Source organism: Taudactylus pleione, unplaced genomic scaffold, assembly GCF_031769625.1.
Source record: "Taudactylus pleione unplaced genomic scaffold, aTauple2 ptg000333l, whole genome shotgun sequence".
Taxonomy (NCBI): domain Eukaryota; kingdom Metazoa; phylum Chordata; class Amphibia; order Anura; family Myobatrachidae; genus Taudactylus; species Taudactylus pleione.
The window spans coordinates 598,500-613,417 of record NW_028284734.1 but is presented as its reverse complement, the minus strand read 5'-3'; the positions used below and the strand labels follow the sequence as shown (position 1 = coordinate 613,417).

Sequence of the window (14,918 nt, the reverse complement as noted above, 5' to 3'; positions counted from 1 at the left end):
GGTTAAGCCCTGAGGCGAAATGAAGATCCATAGCAGGGTTGAGCCCTGCAATGTATTGAAAGTCCGGAACAGGGTTGAGCCCTGCGATGCCCTGAAGATCCGGAACAGGGTTGAGCCCTGCGATGTACTGAGAATCTGGACAGGGTTGTCTGGATGTACTGGAGGTCCGGAGCAGGGTTGAGGCAATGACAATGAGACAATGAGGCATGGTTAGTAACAGGCTTTATACTAGAGGTCTGTGATCCATAGGAAGTTCAAAACATGTGACCCAATTAGAATCAGGTTTGGAATAATATACAATCAAGGAATCCAGCAAACTGAAGACACCTATGAAACAGATGATCACTTTAACTCTCTGTACACTGCATGTGAAGAACGCCAGCAACCACGATAGATCCTCCAATGACCACAACGGAACTTCGGCAAATGTAGTTTATCTTTATGTACAGAAATAGTCATAGTCCTGACAACTGCTCATTGAAGATACCTGCAAATTCCTTGTATGCACTGGGCAAGCGCGGATCAGGAAGATCTTCCTTTTGTTTGGACACTAGGGAGAACTGCGTAGAAAGAGAATGGGTTCAAACAGGGATAACTCGCGACAGACACCGGTGGAAACAATTTGGACCCCAGGCAAGGACTTGCATCATAGACCAAACCAAAGTAGGGTTGCGCTTCTTGAGCCAGGGTAGTCCCAAAACTATTTCATAAGAAGTTCTGGGGAGGTCAGGAAGCTCCAAAGTTTCCTGATGAAGACAGCCCACCTGAAGAGATACTGAATGGGTAATAAAGGAAATCGGATTACCCAAAATTAGGCTGCCATCTACCCCAGGAAGATCCAAATTAGTTGAAAGGGAATTAATGGGTATACCCAAGGAAAGACCCAAGGCTTCAGAAATAACATTTCTGCTGCCCCCGAATCTATTAAAGCCTTCAAATCCCTTGTTTTCTCCTTGTAGGAAAGCATGACAGGTAAAAAACTATCCATGACGTGGGTAGGCTTAATCAGCACCCCTAACTGGTCTTGCGTTTCCTGCAAGGAGAGGACAATTCTTTAGCTCATGATCTGGGGCAGCACAGTAAAGGCAGAGTTTGTTTTGGAACTGGCGGGTTTGTTCTGCAGATGATAGGCAGGATCGGTTAACCTGCATTGGTTCTTCTCCAATAGAACTGGAGAAATGGAAGGAATGAACTGCTTGAGATGGCAGACTCTGTAGGCGATCCCATCGGCCTCTACTAGCAGTACGCTCCCAATGGTGTAAGTCGATCTTAATAGAGAGAGAGAGACTACTTCTGCAAATGACACAGGAAGATCACGTGAGGCCAGTTCATCCTTCATCTTCTCTGAAAGTCCATGGAGGAAAGCTGCCTTTAGAGCCTCCTCATTCCACTTTAGTTCCAAAGAAATAGTCTGGAACTGGACCACATACTGTCCAACAGTACGGGTCCCTTGAAGACCTCATAATAGGTCAGAAGATGCAGAAGCCATGCGACCAGGCTAATCGAAGATTCGCTTGAAAGCAGAAATTAACAAGTCGTAGTTAGAGACTAGCGGGTACACAGAGGAGAGACCCTGTCAAAATCTGTCCCAGACAGCAGAGAGATGACATATGCCACTTTAGATCTCGGGGTGGGAAAATTTTGCAGCGAACATTCAAATTGTATCTCGCACAGGTTGAAAACCCATGACACTGTCGAGGGTTCCCATCAAATCATTCCAGAGATGCCAGTTGAAGACGGATTTGGTATTTCTGAAGCCCGAAAGTGGAACTGGAGGTGTAGATGGGGGTACCACTGCGGAAGAAGTGTAGCCAAAGAGGCTTGTATCACCATTAGTTGTCTAGAAAGTTCTTGCAAATACTGGCCCACCTGGTGTTGAGCCGCCTCCTGGTTATCCATGTGAGTGGCAAGATCTTGTAATGCACTCACCGCCGGGGAACTGGTAGCTTCCATTGGGCCTGTGCAAACTGTCATGTCTGCCATGGAGAATTCTCCTTTGGAGGGAGTGAAAGCTGAGGTCCCGGGTTGAGGGAGGAACCGGAGGCATGGGGCCTGTATATATGATCTCCTCATCAACTGATGTCAGACATTGATGAGACCAGTCCGAAGGTGCGGAGCCTAAACAGCTGGGAGGTGTTCATCAGTGACCCCACCAATCGGGATATGGGTTCAAGCTGCACCCAACTGACAGGTTGCTGCCCTTTGGACTGGTGTCTGATACCGTGGGAATAGAGACAGATATAAATGACCCTGGAGAAATACTTCTAACACCTGAACAGGAAATTGATACTAGTACTAGAATGCTGGTAGTGCTAGGTGTCCCGTTATGACAAGGTGTTACAAGTCATGGTCACGACTTGTCTCCATCAAGCAGACTACCCAATCAGGATGGGGTTACTCCAGTTTCTTCTGTTGCTAGGTGATCGGCACGCCTTAGGAAGTGATGTATCATCCTCAGTGCAGCTTGATTGGTCCGTTCTCCTATTTGTACACACTGGACTTTTGCCGCCTCGCCGACTATAGCATTCCTGTGGGTTCTCTAGGCTCAGCGGCACGAGCAGTATCCTGTAGACTCTGCTGGACGGATCTCCCTCTCCTTGGTTTTGTCTCCCAACTGTCTCTGGCTCTTGTGGCCTCTCCTATGGCTCCCTAGCCACACCATCAACTCCCGGCTTCCTAGTTGTACTGGCAGTGACGGCCCTCCAAGCTGAATCAGCATTCTCGACAGGTCGGTGGACACTAATTTGTACACAACTTGTACACAAACTTGTATGTATTGTCCATCAGGACTTTGGATGCTAATTTGTACCAAGCTGTACATAAACTTGTACTCAAATCTGTTCATTTTCTGTCAGGACTGTGGATGCTAATTTGTACACAAGGGAAAGATTTCTGGACTGCACAACCTGACTATATATATGATGGGAGGTGCTACCTGATGAGACTAATTGCAGGCACAGAAACAGACAAATCTCAGGTGCACAACTCCAAATTATTAATAATATATATAAATGCAAAACTATTTTGCAATCCATAGAGGTTTTTAGCATAATCATGGCCAAGGTTATGGGCCTACCCACCATATCCAGGTAACTTCTTTCGGGTAATTTGTACACAAACCTGCACTCAAACCTACGTATTGTCCGTCAGGACTTTGGATGCTAATTTGTACACAAACCTGTACAAAAACTTACATACAGTCTGTCAGGACTTTGGACGCTAATTTGTACATTAACTTGTACATAAACTCGTACTCAAATCTGTGTACTATTCATCAGGACATTGGCCCTCATTCAGAGGCAGTCGCAAGAAGCGATCGCTCTCTCTAAATGAGGGTGGCCGCTTCTTTTTTTTAGTGTGGCCTCCTGGTCGCTAGCTAAGCTGTGGGTTACCACCCACAGCTTTGCGACCGACCGGGTAGATGGTCGCGATGGTCTTGACCATCGGGGCTTGCAACGAGACCCTAAGGTCTCGGCAACTGCAAGCCCCAGGTAGCTTCCTGCTGTGATCGAGCAGGAAGCTCCCCACTGACATCACTGCTGATGTCAGTGCGGCCGCCCACAAAACGGCAGGCGTTCCTTAAGGAATGCCTCCGTTTGTGAAACCAACCCCCCGCCCCGCCTACAAAACGGGCCGAGCTGTCAATCAACATCGACAGCCGGCCCTTTTGTAGTGAGCTCCGGAGCGAGAGCTTCTCTCTCGCTCCGGGGCTTGCGCACGTGCAGTGCGGCCGCTGTGCATGCGCAGGACCTTAACATCGACCCAGTTGCGAGCGCTCAGCGCTTGCGGCCGGGTCTGAATGAGGTCTATTGTATCTAGTTCAGTGCTCAAGCCACAACATTGGCTCTCAAAGCCAACTCAAATACCTTCCTCTCCTCAGCACGGGCTCCAAGTCACAACGGCTCTCAAAGCCAAATCAATTATTTGACTCTTCAGTAAGGGCCTCAAGCAAACCTTTTCTATTCTTATAACCATACCACATTTACTACCAACAGCATCTTGAACCAGCTTCTTGCCGCATCAATAGTGTACCACTTCCTATTCTGGTTCTATTCTCATATCTACTATCCACGATTTAGTCTCCATTCGAACTGTTGCTCTCACCATTGTATCCTTTTGCTCCTCCATGTGAATTGCTACTACCTCGAGCTATAAGTCCAGACGGCCGCCTAAGAACCGGTGAACGTATCCCAGTTCTAAGGGAACAAAGGGCGGTTGTTATTGGCAGAAGATCTTGCTAGCCTGGTTCTAGACTTTTCACATGGAGTAGCATAACACAAGGAGAGCACTAGAGAGTTGTACACTGGAGAGGAGCTTTGACGCAACCATGTCACAACAGACGCTATAACTTGTACACTAGAAAGGGGTCTTTGACGCAATGCTGTGTCGAGATTGGCACATATAACTGGTACACCAGAAGAGGTCCTTGACGCAAACCTGCGTCGGAATCCGGTATTTGTAATGCACACAGGCAAGATGATAATGCACTGTTGCACAAGGAGTTGGTATAGTTTGGCACACAGGCTAGATGTTCTGGACGCACTGTTGCACAGGGAGTAGGTATAGTTGGCACATGTATCCTGCAGTAGCAGATCATTGGTGGACAGCGTCAGCTGACCACCTCCATGCTACCATTGGGTACAGGGTAGTCAGGTGATGCAAACTGTCATGGCTGTGTCCATGATGGCGACCGCAGTAACCAAGGCACAGCACAGCTCAAGGCAGTCTACATGGCTCTAAGAATAATACTCAGCGCATCACCCTCCACCGCACCTGGCATCTGACCACACGAGTGACCAGGGAAAGCCTGCGCTGGGGTGAGTAACGGCCGATCCTAGGCCGCAACCTGACACATAACCAGCATCAATGATCTCAAAAACTATTTACTGAAATTAGGTTGTGAGCTTAATTTAGAACATCTAAAGTAATATTTACAAAATTATCTGCCCCATATTCTGCACTCTACAGCAGATACAGACTGCAATCTGATGCGGAGGGCACAGGTGTGCTGGGAGGGAAGATAGTTAGATTGCTGAAATTGTAAACTAAGGGTCTCATTCAGACCCGCTCGCGAGCGCTGTACGCTCGTAAGCGGGTCGATGGTGCCCAAGTGTGCATGCGCACGACGGAGGGAGCTCCGTCGTGCACATGCGTGAGACCCGGCAAGCGACGGGGAAGCCGTCGCTCCAGGTCTCGCACCAAAGGGGACATGCTGTCCCTTAGGCCCTTTGGGCCTACCGTCTGGGTCCGGCCCCACTGACATCACTAGTGATGTCAGTGGGAGTGATTTTGGCTCTGAGCCAAAAGCACTCCAGGGCTTGCGGCCACGAGACCCTACCGCAAGGGTCTCGTCGCAAGCCCGATGGTCGCGATGGTCTTGATCATCATCATCGCGACCATCATCATGGACGCTCGCATAAGAAATGGGTGGTAACCCACAGCTATGCGAGCGTCCAAGAGGCCGCACTAATAAAAAAAAAAACGCCCTGATTCAGAGCGGGTGTTCGTTCAGAGCGTCCGGCTCTGAATCAGGCCCTAAGAACAGGGGGATGATGAAGATTCAAGGAAATCACTACATAGCATAGACTGGGAATTGAGCTAATTAAGGGAAATGGGGAGGGACTGGTGGTAGAGTTTAGAAATGGTTATAACAACATTTGAAAAATGAAGAGTTGGAGTAGAAATGTGATGGTGTTTAGTTATGATCCCACCACGGCACTAATAGTGCATACACATGGTCAGATTTGTCAGATCTGTCAGATGAACGATTTTACCAAAGATTTGAGTGATTTAAACGATTGTTGACTGCATTAAAATGAATGGAATCGTCCAAGTCTGACTGCAAAACATCAGATGTCAGATATTGTTATCTGACCATCGTGGACGCGCATCGTTCATCGTCCATCGTTCAGGCATGTCAGATTTTCCTTCAGATAAGAATGATTTTTTAAATCGCTATCGTTCAGATCTGAAGAAAAATCTGACCGTGTGTATGCACCATAAGTGTGTGGAGTTTGTATATTATCCCCGAGCTTGCGTGGTTTTCCTCCCACAATCCTAAAATATACTGGTAGGTTAATTGGCTCTCAACAAATAATGAACAAAGGCCCTCATTCAGAGCCGCTCGCTAGCGGCCGTACGCTCGTTCCGAGCGATGTTCGTACATCTGCGCATGCGTACGGTTTTTAGTACGCATGCGCAAACCAGTCAGTGCGGCCGAAAATCGTTTGTACGCTATATAGCGAGTGCCTGCTATTTTGAGTGACAGAATGAGGTGTATGTGGGTGGTAACAGGGGAAGGTGTTTGAAAACGGGGGAGTGGAATTCGAACGCAGGCGTGCTTAAAGGTCAAAATGGGCGTTTTAAGGGAGTGCATAATTAATACAGCAGCGTCATTGACCACGTCACTTGTTTTTTTTTAACTCAGAACTGCTCGCAAAATAGCGGTTGAAAAAACCAACCACAAGAAGAGCGAGCAGTTCATACGCTGTACGATGTACTCGATTAATCTAATAAATAGCGGACATGACGTATGGTGCGAGCGGCCAGGGGGCGTTTTTATCAAATAAACGAGCGTATGTTTTGCTCGCTCGTTCAGACTTAGAGGTGTGAACAGACTGCAATTTGCGAACGGATCATTTGAATAGCCACCCCTTGTTTTTGAACGAACGACCGCAAATAGCGAACGGCTCTGAATCAGGCCCAATATCTTGTATATGTGGTAGGGACTATGGACCTCATTCAGAGTCGGTCGTAAGCGGCCGCTCGGTCATACGCCTAACGACCGCAAAACTGAAAAAGGAAGCGATCGCACGGCCGGTCGGTCATAACCAAAGTGACGCCCATACGTGAACAATGCACCTCCTCTAGCTAACGAGTGATAGCAGCTAGCGATCGAGTCTATCGTTGTCAGTCATTGTCAGTCGCTGTATGTTAATTTTCTTCTGATGGTTGCGGCCGCTTGTGTTGTGTGCAAATTACTCCAAAAATTACCAAAAAAACGCATAGAAAAAGATATTCCCCTGAAATGTATTTATTCTTATTATTCACTAATGTAAACGCAGCAGAATCAATTACATGCCAATTAGCAGTGTTATTAGCTACAACAAACGATTATTAGCTGCTTGCATTGTGTGGCTCAAAATAGAAATATCACTCCGAACATCAGTAACATTCGATAGTATCGATCGTCCTCTGGGGCTTGAGAGAGCACATACCCAACCTTAAGCTATATGATCAGCGAGGCCTCGAACCTGCTCGCAGAGTGACGTTTTACTACTTCCGGCCTTCTATGTCGGTCGTAGCAGGTAATTTATGTACGCCCCTAAAACGCCCTGAAAACGGTGGGGAACGCCTGCGTTTTCAGACCACCACCCCCGTCAACACCCACAAATGGCCTTTCATGTCAATCAACTCCCGGAAGCCATTTCCTGCTCGTAAGCCGTACGATCAATAGCATTTTGGATTGCACGGTCTCGCATGCATAAGCGTACGCATGCGTGGTTTGGAAACATCGGATGCGTACAACCGAGCGGCCGCTTACGACTGACTCTGAATGAGGTCCTATAGCCTGTAAGCTCCACTGGGGCAGGGACTGATGTGAATGGCCAAATATTCTCTGTAAAGCGCTGCAGAATATGTATGCGCTATATAAATAACAATAATATTATAAGCATAATCTGTTTCAACTGTACATATTGTCTCATTATATACTCTGCACAAAACATACCTTGAATGTCTAACAATTCTTTTTTTCTTGTCTTCTGTAGAACAAATATTCACCTTTAACACAAACATTACAGAGGATACCATATTTTACCTCTCTAGCCAGTGGTTGACTAAGTTTGTACCATCGGTGTACACCTTGGTATTTATTGTGGCTCTGCCTTTGAATGTTTTGGCGATCATCATATTCCTGTTCAAGATACACGTCAGGAAGCCGGCAGTGGTGTACATGCTGAACCTGGCGGCTGCCGATGTGCTCTTTGTTATTCTGCTGCCTTTCAACATCGCTTATCGCTTCTCCGGGAACAACTGGCTCATTGGGGATGGAATGTGCCGATTTGTCACCGCTGCCTTTTACTGCAATATGTACTGCTCCATCCTGCTTATGACCAGTATGACTGTGGACAGGTTCCTGGCTGTGGTTTATCCAATGCAGTCACTGTCCTGGCGCACAATGAGCCGAGCCTGGCTGGTCTGTCTCTTCATCTGGATAATATCCATAGCCAGCACTGTGCCACTTCTCATGAGTGAGCAAGCTCAATACATTCCCTCACTAGGCATCACTACCTGCCATGATGTGCTGGACCTAAAAGACCTACAGAACTTCTACCTGTATTACTTCATTGTCTTTTCTACAGTCTTTTTCTTCTTACCTTTAGTCATTACAATCTTCTGTTACATTGGGATCATACGAACCTTGAGCTCCAGAAATATTGTAAATTCTAACAAAAAGACAAGAGCCGTGGTCTTGGCCATCATTATGCTTTCTGTGTACATTATTTGCTTTGGCCCAACAAATGTCATCTTTTTCATGCATTACCTGCACTTTACTATTGGCTATGATGAGTCACTATACTTTGCCTACATCCTGTGTGCCTGTGTAAGCAGTATCAGTTCTTGTCTTGATCCTTTAATGTATTGCTATGCATCGTCAAAGTGTCGGAAGTATGCCTACAGTTTGCTGTGCTGTAAGAAGACTGAGAAACTGCAAACAAAACATAAAGAATTATCTACAGAAAGCAGTACTATTTAGTAACAAAAGTGAAAAATGATACTGACATCCAGCTATTAACTGAAAATATTTGGCATGATGGTATGGCTTGTGGATATACTGTAGGAACTCATTCAGAGCCGCTCTCAATCGCTGTGCGCTCGCAAGCGGCCCGATGGTTTGCGAACGTGCACGTTTCGTTCTGCGCGTGCGTGAACTACTCTGTGTGATCGCAGCCCGCTTGCTCGCCCAGCAAATACAGCCCAGTGAAATGAGTGACAGGAGAGGCCGTTTGTGGGTGGTAACAGGGGCAGGACACTAATAACAGGGGAGTGGAGGTGCGAACGCAGGCATGCCTGAGTGTTTTAAAGGCGTGCACAATTAACAGGCAGCGTCATAGTACACGTCACATGCCTGTTTTTTTACACTGAAGTCCTCGCAGTGCTTGCGGTAGGGTAAGATAACCACAAGCCATGTACCAATGTTTTAATACACTTCCTGGAGATGACATGCGCTAGTGGGCTGAGCTGCCCATATACGCTAATGGGTGTCTGCATACACAGAGCGATCTTTCACACAGCTGGAATGCTTATGCCTTGGCGAACGATCGCTTCCCATGCTGTCACTTTGGCAAATTTGCACATGCTGGATGCGAGCGATCGCATCTAGCGAGCGGGTCTGAATGAGCTCCATAATGTTGCCATATAAATGTTTCCCACTTCAATCCATTTGTCTTCAATTTACTATACTTTTTAAATAGCACTTTTTATTTCATTAATATTTTTCAAAAGTTGGTAAACTACTGTTAAGGTGCGTACACACGTAATGATTTGTTTAACGATTTAACTATAATGACATCGTTATCGTTCAATCGTTCAGTTTCTCAGTTATAACGATGAACGAAAATCGTTCAAGCGCGCTCCCGTTTGTAATTTGTAGTTCATTTCAGACTGTCCAACATAACGATTTTCATTAAAGGAAGGTACATTTTTCGTTCATCGTTGTAAAAATCGTTTATTACACTTCAAAAAATCGTTCACTTTTTCAAGGGAAAATCTGAAAGAAAATCTGACAGAAGATTGTTGGTTACAAAATCGTTACGTGTATGCACCTTTAGTTTTGCTCAAGTGCTTAAACTCTAGGAATGATAAAAAAAAAAAGTTTCATGTAAATATTAGTTGGCAGCAACAATTTAACTGACTTCACAGAAGCATGGCCACTGACCAGTTAAAAGTTACTATTTAACATTAATAACTGCTGTGGCCAGCTTGGGTAAAAGAATGACTAAATGCAGTTACCTTGAAAAGCTGTGTGACGACCCATTTAGTGCTACTGGGTGTTGGATTTTCTATGTGAGTAAATCAGTTGTGGACAAATACAGCACAAAGCCCTGTGTAGGAATAGTGCTTGGACTCCCCTGCATCACCTGATACATACATATACTTGCTTTAGACCAGTTTTTTTTAAATCCAATCCTTAAGCATCATCAACATGTTGTCGAGATTTCTTTAGTCAAGCATAGGTGAGTTAGGGTGGAATGGGATCTACTGAGCATCGCATCCACGATGCTGTACATTCTGCCAATAATCTGGTACATATCAGCGATATCGTCGGTATGTACCTAGAAATGCGCAAAGGGCAGCTCTCCCGGTAACTGCTGTCCTTTGCTAAAGAGGGACTTCCGGGATTATGACCAAGAAGTCACTCTGGCGTCCTTCTGCACATGTGCAGAATGACGTTCGCGTCACGGGTGGTGCTGGGAGGGATCCGATTGGATCCCTCTCAAGGGGAAATGTGATAAAAGCCCATAGGCTACTATTGGGTAACGCCATCTAAAGATAGCATTACCCACTGGGTCCATGCTCCGGAATGGTCCGCATTCCGGAGCTTGGTATATATGGAAATGCATCCAAAACTGCATTTCAGGCTTTAGTACATCCCACCCTTGCTGGGTCAGTACACCATATATATATATATATATATATATATATATATATATAGACACATTAGGCAGTATTAAAACCTCACCAAATTGGAGATTTACAAGAATTTCAATAAATGATATACCAGTGACGGTTTAAGACTGCCTAATGTATTTTTAGGGTATATTAACCCCACCATTAGTAATTATATATGGAAGGAGACTGTGTGAAGGATGAGTAAGGATAATTGAACTTTAACAGTGGATTTTTGGGGGAAATTTTATTTATTTGAAAGGTATATAAATACAAACCCATATCTTGTAGTTTATACAGCATGATATTTCACTGGCAAGTTTTGACCCATTATATTTTTAACTATTTGAAATAAAAGGTAAATTTTAATATGTGTGCATCGAATAGAGACACCCTTTTGCCTTGTGTAGTACATTATCTCTAATTGTATCTGCGGTGGCACCCCCTTCAGGAATCTATATGGATTTAATTATTTTTAATTATAGGGGTATTCGTACAAGCTTATGATTCACTAGAGCTTCGTCTTTATATGTTATATTGTGATACCAATGAAATATGGCTCTTGAGGTCCCTTTCCTTGGAAAGCTACGATGAGCACATGTATATTTTAAGTTTTTTTTTTTTTTATTATTGGCTGACTTGGGATACTGTATCTAGCCGATGCTGTCAGTATGCATATTACCAAAGTACTACAGGATAATAGTTATTGGAACTGCAAAGGAATATAAAGAACGAGAACAGTGGCTACTAATAAATAAAGTGTCGCACAGTGGTCCCTAATATTCAACAATCTGTAAATGTACAAGTGTTGTGGTTTGTTCTTATCTATTAGCTGAATGCTGCTCTGCCAGGTTAAATACTTGTTTGTCAGAGAAAGTATATAAATAAAGCACAGATCAATTTTGTGTTGTTCTTTTTTTAATGGTGTTGAACTGTAAATTGTCTTTTTATGTCTTGTGACAAGAATCACATAGACAGGGTAAAATCTGTCAGTAGCTTTCTTGCTTACCACAGGCAGGTTTATAGGACATGGTAGTTCCACAGGCAAGACAATACATAAAGTCTTCCAAACAGCAATATTTCTTCAGTGGACTCTCAGGTCCAGGAACCCTAACACTAGTCAGCCACGGGCCTATAAGCTGGGTGACTATTTCACAGTCAGGCTCAGTTTCCCCAGTGTCTCTGCAGTTCTTAAACCAGCTTTACACAGGTGTCTGTATTCAGCTGCCTTCCAGATTCTGATTGAGGCAACACCTGAATTGGACATTACACATTCCTAATGCCTTTGCTCTGCCAAACCTGGGAGATCCGGATATTCCACATTACTTCATGTGGAATCATACTGAAACTGTCACAGTCTTTTTTTAATTATTAACAACACAATGCACAGAACCTCATTTTTTTTAAATCATTTTGTGGCAGTGGAACATAAACAAAACTCAGAAGTAGATAATAAAAAGGATAATTGAGAAGCACACTAACCCAATTTTTGGAGAGTGTTTTTAAAGCATTTTACGAACTTTGTATTTTATAGTTCAGCGGGTTTATAATTTAAATGTCAAGTTAAGACTTGCGTGAAATGTGAAATAAAAACTATTAGGAACAGCCTGTACGCCTAAAAAAAAATTAAAATGGGTAACAGTATTAATGGCTTTTACTGTCCCAAAGAAAAATAAATAGAATGGTGATTTGAGTTTAAGTAAATAAATTATACAAAGCAAGCTTTTTTTTATTTTATTGAAAACGAATAAAACTAAAAATGCTAAATAAAATAGAAAAAAGGGTGATTTGGGGGTCATTTTAGGCCAATAAAAAAAAATACAAACCACAATTATATTTAATTTAAATTATTGCTATAATTAAATTTGCGGTGCATAAATTAATGAAAAAGTTGATTTTTGGGGCAATTTGATGTCATTAGTGGTTTTTACAACCAATAATGTAATGTAATTATTGGACTAATTAAATGGAAACTTCTAATTGCTTAATTAGTCATTAGACAGTATCCAAGGGGTTCAGAAGCAAGTACCGACAATTTTTCCTTAAAATAACGATTTAAAATTGGACTTGATCTGAAGGTGCTCCAATAAAATTCAGCTTCGCGTGAAAAAATAAAAACCTCATGACCAATTCAATGCCAAAAATCTTGCACCTGTGTTTTTTTGTGTGGAAAATTAGCTCTCATTTGAATATGCCCCTTTCTTTTTCTTAATAATCCACATTTCCAAATCAGGATCCTATGTGTAGATTTTAACAAAACAATCCGTACTTGAAATTATAATTTTTTTCAAAATTTTCACTGTCTCGATTAAGATAAAAATATGATCGCCAACAAGGCTCTACCATTTTAAAATCTATAGAATCAACTGCATAAATTGAAGGACCACTTTTTTATAATTGACACAAGATTTCCCTCTTTCATAAGGAGGTGACCCCTTATTTAAGGATGTAATTATGGCCGTGTTAAGGCATGTGGTGCCCTCCGCCTTATACATGGGTGGGACAGCTACTTTTCACAACCGCCGTCTTGGCACTGCAAGACTAATACATTCTAGTCAAAATTTAAAAAATCACAATGCGATTTGAGGCGGAATTATCCTGTAAAAATCTACTTAAAATCCAGAAGTTTTATAAAAATGCCTCAAAGTGTAGAGTGGGCAGCATTTTCCTTTTCTTTGGGTGTGTGGCGCAGTCTCTGACATCATTGCTAAGGTGTACACTCGCAGCACAATACAAACATGGAGGAGCAGCTGCTGACAGCTTGACAGGTGAGAAGCCGCTGGCTGTTGTCCCTATTAGTGGCTGGTGCTCAGTGACAAGACACCATGTGAGTAACATTATATACATTATTCAGTGTTTCGGGTACCCCATACACCCTGATTACCTAGGTCTAAGATCATCTAGAAGCATTACCGATGCTGATAGTCACACATTTACATGCTCTTGACCATAAACATGCGGACTCAACTAGGATTCAAACTTACACATAATAAATCATTGTTAGTACAATACTGTGCAAAAGTTTTGGGCAGGTGTGGAAAAAATGCTGCAAAGTAAGAATGTTTTCAAAAATAGAAGTGTTAATAGTTTATTTTTATCAATGAACAAAATGCAAAGTGAATAAACAGAAGACAAATCAATATTTGGTGTGCTCACCCTTTGCCTTCAAAACAGCATTAATTCTTCTAGCAGGATGTGGTCAGTATTCTGACCAAGAGGTGTCCGGCACCGGAACCCCGACACTTGTCAGAATCCCAGCGCCAACATCCCACAGGTAGTAATGGGGTTAGGGGGAGGGTAAGCATTAGGCACTAGGGGGAGGGTTAGGCACTAAGGGTAAGGGTTAGGGTACGGGGAGGTTAGGTGTTAGCACTAGTGGGGAGGTTAGGGTTAGGCACCGAGGAGGGAGAGTTAGGGTAGGGAGAGGAGGAGGGTTAGAATACTGACCGACGGTGTTGGTATTCTATTCCCTGTCTGGATGCCGGCATCGGGATCCCAAGCCCCTTCATCCCTTCTAGGTTTACATGCACAAAGTCACTGATTTTGCAGGGTTATAGTCAGGTGTATGATTAACCAATCATAGCAAACAGGTGATAATGATCATCATTTTTATATGTAGGTTGAGACACAGTCATTAACTGAAACAAACAGCTGTGTAGGAGGCTTCCACTGGGTGTGGAAAAGCCAAACTATGCAACAAAAGTGAGGTTGTGGACAACAGTTTTAATATCACAGGTCATATACCATGGCAAGACTGAGCACAGCAACAAGACACAAGGTAGTTATACTGCATCAGCAAGGTCTCTCCCAGGCAAGGATTTAAAAGCAGACTGGGGTTTCAAGATGTGCTGTTCAAGCTCTTTAGAAGAAGCACAAAGGCACGGACAACGTTGAGGACCGTAGACACAGTGGTTGGCCAGATGAAACACACATCATGCTTACTTCCCTTTGAAACCGGAAGATGTCCAGCAGTGCCATCAGCTCATAACTGTCAGAAACCAGTGGGACCCAGGTACAGCCATCTACTATTCGGAGAAGTCTGGCCAGAAGTGTTCTTCGTGGAAGAATTGTGCCCAAAAAGCCATACCTTTGATATGGAAACAAGGCCAAGCGACTCAACTATGCATGAAAACTTAGGAACTGGGGTGCAGAAAAATGGCAGCAGGTGCTCTGGAATGGTGAGCCAAAATTTTTAATTTTTGGCTGTTACAGAAGGCAGTTTGTTCACTGAAGGGCTGGAGAGTGGT

The 14,918-nt window shown here is 43.8% G+C and overlaps 1 pseudogene; it reads left to right on the top strand.

Annotated features, from left to right (window-relative positions):
- Window positions 1–1,972: 1,972 nt before the first annotated feature.
- LOC148508948 (proteinase-activated receptor 1 pseudogene) lies at window positions 1,973–8,758 on the top strand (annotated as a pseudogene).
- The last annotated feature ends 6,160 nt before the right edge of the window (window positions 8,759–14,918 follow it).